Source organism: Ovis canadensis, chromosome 18 (assembly GCF_042477335.2).
Source record: "Ovis canadensis isolate MfBH-ARS-UI-01 breed Bighorn chromosome 18, ARS-UI_OviCan_v2, whole genome shotgun sequence".
In the NCBI taxonomy this organism is placed as follows: Eukaryota; Metazoa; Chordata; class Mammalia; order Artiodactyla; family Bovidae; genus Ovis; species Ovis canadensis.
The window spans coordinates 81,383,993-81,390,268 of NC_091262.1; positions in this window are offsets into that span (position 1 = coordinate 81,383,993).

The following is a 6,276-nucleotide window of genomic DNA, read 5'->3' on the forward strand; positions in this document are numbered from 1 at the left end:
TCATATGGGAGCCCAGAAACTAGCAGTGGGTTCCTTTAGAGCTGCAGGTCCCTGCCAGTCCTTGGAAAGTTCTGGTGCTCCTCAGAGTGAACACTGCTGGAGAAGACGTGTGCTAGCGTGGGCCGTGGGAGGACAGACATTCTTGGGTTGAAATCCAGGTTCCCAGTGGAAGAGACGGAAATGATTCCAAAGGCTTCCTGGATTCAACCCATCCGTTAACTAACAATAATCCGGCGCCTCTCGCGGTGCAGTTTCAGAGCCAGAGGCCAGGACGCCCACGGCCGTCTTTTGCTCATCCGGGCTGTTCTGGGACATCCAGGCTGGAGGGGGCACTCGCCAGCGGTCGCCAGCCCGCCTCCAGCTCCTCCAGCAAGCCCCCGTGGAGTCCGCCAGGGGTCGGGGGAGAGGGGTCTCCCTGGGACCCTCTCCCGCCACTCCCTATAGCGTCTCCTTTCTCCCCGCTGCGGGATCACCCTTCTCGACAGCCTTCCCCCACCCCGCTACCCGCCTGGTGGTCCACGGTCTGAGGCTTGGGAGGACGGACTTGGCATTTCGAGGTCGGGGGACGGGCCGGGGAGCGCGCGGCCGTGGGCGGAGCGCGGGCCCTGAGACCCCCCGGCCGCCCAACCCCGGCCCCTTCTCTTCCTGCCCGACCAGAACCGCGCTTCCTCCTCGCCCCCGGAAGGGAGGTGCCCCGCCACGTCCCCGCGAGCCCCTCCCCGCGTGGCCCGCGCGTCCCCCCGTGGCTCTGATGGGTGGCTTGGGGGCGCCGGCGCGGAGCAGGCGCGCGCGTAGTCCCGCAGACTCGTGGGCGCCACTCGTTCTCCGGGGCGTCCAGCCCCGAACGAGGGGCCCCCGGAGGTGGCGGGCCAGCCTGTCCCTGTGCCCGCCAACCGCCTCGGCTGCCCCTTTGAGGCCCCCGATGCTGAGACACCAGCAGGGCTCCTAGGAGCCCAGGTGCCCACCCTCCCCAGCGGGCGGTGGGCACGAGGTGATCAGGGAGGAGGACCGGGACGCGGAGAGGGGGAAGGGGACAAGCCGCTTCTTTCCTCAGCAGGAGGGACGGGTCTGGGCTCCCGGTGTCTGCCCACGGCCTCCCACAGCCACACACGCTTCTCCTAGAGCAGGGCTCAGGAGGCAAAAGGAAGCGGCAGGGACTCCCTGGTGAGGAGGACCGGCCGCCACACAGGCCGGATGGCCCGGCCCTCCCCAGCCTCTGAGCGGGACTCCCCAGGCTAGACCAGCTGTCTGGACGCGGGTGTGTGTGTGTGTGTGTGTGTGCGCGCGCGCTGTGTGTGTATGTGTGTGCGCTGTGTGTGTGCGCGTGTGTGTGTGTGCGCGCTCAGTCCGACGTGTGTGTCTGTGTCTGTCCAGCTGTGTGTGTGTGTGCCTACGCGTGCTCAGTCCGACTCTTTGCGACCCCACGGACTGCAGCTCGCCAGGCTCCTCTGTCCAAGAATTCTGGAGCGGGTTGCCCTTTGCTCCTCCAGGGGGTCTTGCCCACCTAGCGATCGAATCCGCCTCTCTTGCATCTCCCGCGTTGCCCGGCGGGTGTTTTTACCTCTCGCTTCGCGGGGAAGCTGTCCCAGCGAACTCCTGGGACTCTCAGGGATGGGCCAGGGCGCCCTCTGCTGGCCAGTGAGGCCAAGGTTGGGAAAAAGGTGGGTGATAGAGGCTGGGTTCCTGTGTCTTGGGCCCCCAAAGTGATGCCCTCCCCACCCAGCTAAGGGTCTTTCTGGGGGAGGGACACAGACTGACCCTGAGCATGGTCCCAGGGAGGGACCAGGTCGTGGAGTCCCAGGGACTCTATAGGCAAAGACTGCTGGGAAGGGGGCACTAGGGTTACAGGCTGATGGGGGAAGCGGGTGGTGGTGCTGGCCCATTCCACCAGCCTCAGGGCTCCCAGACAGCTTCCGTGTCAGTGCAGCTGGGGCCCCAGGCCCAGGGCAGTTCCATGGGGACAGATGGATGATGTGAAGGCTAGGCTTGTCCTTCCAGCCCAAGATAGAGGAGGGCCAGGGTTGGCACAGAGCTTACAACCCTTCCCAGGGAAACTGTGAGCATCTTGACATACTGCCCTCCCCCCAAACCATAATACGTTCCAAGAAATAAAACCATATAGACAACATTCTGTGATACCGCACAGTAAAACCAAAAGATAAAAACAAATCAGAAAACAAAAAGAACCTCTCCCCCCCCCCCCCCCCCCCGCCCTGGAAATTTCCATTTTAAAACTCTTTGAGGACTTCCCTGGTGGCCTATGGTTAAGAGTCCACTTGTTAATGCAGGAGACACAGGTTTGATCCCTGGTCCGAGAAGATCCCTCATGCCACAGGGCAGCTAAGCCTGTATGCCCCAACTGAAGCCTGAGCTCTCTGGAGCCTGTGCACCTAAGCCGGAGAAGCCACAGCAACAAGAAGCCCGTGCACCTTAACGAGACCAAAGGCCCTGATCATCAAAACTAGAGACAGTCCATGCACAGCAATGAAGACCCAGCCCAACCAAAAATAAAAACAAAAAGTAAAATGAAAACACTTGGACATCTCTAGGGTCAAAAAGGAATTATAGCCCTGAACCATAAATTTCTTTTAAAATATATGAAAATACGGGATTTCCCTGCTGGTCCAGTGGCTAAGGCTCCATGCTCCCAATGCAGGGGGCCAGGGGTTCAATCCCTGGTCAGTGAAGTAGATCCCACATGCTGCAACTAAGACCCAACACGGTCAAAGAAATAAATAGAAACTAATATTTTAAAAAATAATAATAATACATAAATAAAATATATGAAAATACTATATATCTGAGCCTATGGGACCAGCTAAAACAGTGTTTAAATTCTTAAACCAACTCTAGGTCTCAGCCCCAAACATAGCTGTATGAGAGTTACTCTTTTATTTCCTAGAAGGAGAAGGAAAAGGAGATTAAAAAATGACTTGACTGCAGGCAGCTTCTGCTCATGCTTCTTTAAAATTAACTGGAAGGGGACTTCCCTGGTGGTCCAGGGGTTAAGACTCTGTGCTTCCCCTTCAGGGGGCAAGGGTTTGATCCCTGATCAGGGAACTAAGATTCCACATGCTGCAATGTGCAGCCAAAATAAGAAATATATTTTAAAAAATTTTTTAATTAACTGGATCATTATTCCCAATAGCCAAGAGCTCAGTTAAGTTCAGTCGCTCAGTCATGTCTCTTTGCGACCCCATGGACTACAGCACACCAGGCTTCCCTGTCCATCACCAACACCTATGACACTATGATCAGCCTAAACAGCATGTTAAAAATCAGAGACATTACTTTGCCAGCAAAGGTCCCTCTAGTCAAAGCTAAGATTTTTCCAGTAGTCATTAATGGATGTGAGAGTTGGACCATAAAGAAAGCTGAGCACCGAAGAATTGATGCTTTTGAACTGTGGTGTTGGAGACTCTTGAGAGTCCCTTGGACTACAAGGAGATCAAACCAGTCAACCCTAAAGGAAATATTCATTGGAATATTCATTGGAAGGACTGATGTTGAAGCTGAAACTCCAATACTTTGGCCACCTGATGCAAAGAGCGGACTCATTAGAAAAGACCCTGATGCTGGAAAAGATTGAAGGCAGGAAGAGAAGGGGATGACAGAGGATGAGATGGTTGGATGGCATCACCAACTCGATGGACATGAGTTTGAGCAAGCTCTGTGAGATGATGAAGGACAGGGAAGCCTGGTGTGCTGCAGTCCCTGGAGTTGCAAAGAGTTGGGTGCGACTGATTGACTGAACAAGGACAGCATGGTGTCCACTGAGAAAAAGTCTGAGTTCGGATGTAGTCAAATTTATTGTTGTTTTTTATCATATTGATTATGCTTTTGTCCAGATGTTAGAAAGATTATTCTGCATTCTCTTCTAACTCCATATTTTTGCCTTTCTTCTCTCTCGAGTCCCTCTGCATATGTGGGGTTAAGTAAGGACCATTTATATTTTCTGCTGATGGTGGGGACCCCGGGTACGCAGCAAGGGGTCTCCTCCTGCCACTCCCCTGCTCCCTGCCCTCCTCTCTGGCTGTGACCTTGCCTTTGTCTTCCCATCAGATATCCTCCAAGTTTACACTGATTTGGCCATTTGGTGATATAGTCCATCCCTTTCTAAAAATTATGTATTTATTTTATGTAATCGGTCACTCTGTGCTGCTTGCAGAATGTTAGCTCCCTGTCCTGGGACTGGTCCCGTGCTTGGCAGTGGAAGCGCTGAGTCTTTGCCACTGGCCCGCCAGGGGAGTCCCTGCCCCCTCACTTTTCCACTCAGTAAACCTCAGTGTGTTTCCTGAGCTCCCAAGGATCTCAATGGCATTTGGTGGGATGACTTTGGATTTGAGGCTTACATGGGTGATACTGTCGTGATTCTGTCAAACCAAGGCAGGTGACACCTCTGTCACCCAGATCCCCTCAGTGGGGTGAGCCGCCAGGACAGGAAGTTGGTGTGTGTGTTGGGGGGCGCTGTCTCTGGGTGAGGACCTGCGTCCTCCGGGTGCTCTGGGGTACAGCTGACTAGCCCGGGGGTCTTGGGGTTGGTTGATTACGGGACCAGTGGAGCCAGGCTCCGGGTCTTCCCTTCACACATCTCTCACCTTTGCCCTCATGGTGAAAGGATGTTGACCAACCCCTCCGTGGTCCCGCAACTGCATCCAGGGGCAGGAAGCACACGTGCCTTCTGGGGACTCTGTCAAGTAGTGCCCAGAGGTCCCCACCTCCCCTTCGGGGACATCCTTCTGTCTCTCTCTCTCTGTCCTGAGCCCGTCACCTCCTGGCCGCCCATCTGGGCCCGGGAGGCCCCAACGAAGTGGGAGGCTGCCCAGGCTGGCCGTCCTGTCCTGCCCTCCTCTTCTCCCCACAAGCCCGGCTCTCTGTGAGGTGCGTGCGGCAGTGGGCTGCGGCCGGCTCTGCGCCATCTCCCCAGCTGGAGGGATGGAGGAACCGGGGGGCTAGTCCCAGGCCTAGCGTTGGACCCGAGTGTTCTTGTCACAATCCGCCCAGGGGACGGGCGTGGGGACAGGCAGAAATTCCTCCTGAGAGGCCTCTTTCGGAGGGGGGACCCCAGGTTCAGACCACAGGGGTCCATGCAGGGGCTCCCTGAAGACCCAGGGCCCTCCAGGAGCTTGAAGAGTTTGCCAAATATTTAAGGACAGTTCTCACACTGCCCCCTCCTGTGACCAAGCTCTCGTCCCTGCTGTTGTCTGGGGTTGACAGGGTACCCTTCACCCCCATCCCCCAGGACCTGAGCTCTGCAGCTCTCCAAGCCTGGAGCCTGCGGAAGGCCTAGGAGTAGGGGCTGCCTCTAGGACCCTTGGTCACCGGGGGACGGGTTGCCCACAAAGGCTGGGCTTTGGCGCCCTCTGGTGGGCACTGGTACCATCTGCGGGGACTGGTACCTTCCGAGGACCGCCCTCAAGGACTGAGGGGTGGGCAGTCCTGGGTTTGTCCCCACACCCACACTGAAGAGCAGGCTGGCCCTGAACAAGCTGCACTCCACTCTGAGCCTCGGTCTTCTCATCTGTAAAATCGGTAGCACTCGGGTCTATGTCAAAACGTAGTCAGAGATGAGGCAGTGCAGACAGGATAGTGCAAGCACCCGCAAGACGACCCGCAGCAGAGTACACGGTGCAGACAGATGGCGCACGTGACCCACAGCGCCCAGTCCTCCTCCCCTCCTGGGGGAACAGAGGCGCTGAGCCCCGCAACAGAGGGTCACGCATCTTGCGCAGCCCCCCACCCTCTGCCAGCAGCTGCGGGGCCAACAGGCCACACGGGGTCACCCCTTGATGGAAGCCCTTCAGCTACCGCCGCCCGTAGGCCTGAGTGCGCTGGCCTGGCACAAGGGCTCCTGGGTCGCCTGCCTGCCCCCCATTTCCGGCTGCCCCTGCACCTGCCTCCGCTGTGCACCCGCCTGGCTCCCAGCCGTCTGTCGCTCCTCGCCCACCCTCCCCGTGTGCACTCACAAACTCCTACCCTCCTTCTAACCCTGGTGGGGGGCGGCATCCCGTCCCCCCCACCCCTGCAGCCCAGCCCACCCACTGCCCTGCTGCAAACCCAGCGCCTCCTGCGGACTCAGCCCTCCTCCCTTGGGGCGTGGGTCCTGTGCCCTCTCACTCCCGCACTCCATCCATTTGTGTGTCCCCCCTACAGTCAGGCCTCCTGATCAAGATCCTCCAGGTCTCATTTTCGCTGGGGCTGAGGGAGCCTGTACTCAGGTGCTGCAACCTCCGCCCACCTGGGGCAGCGCGTCAGCAGCAGAGCAGGGTGGCCCAG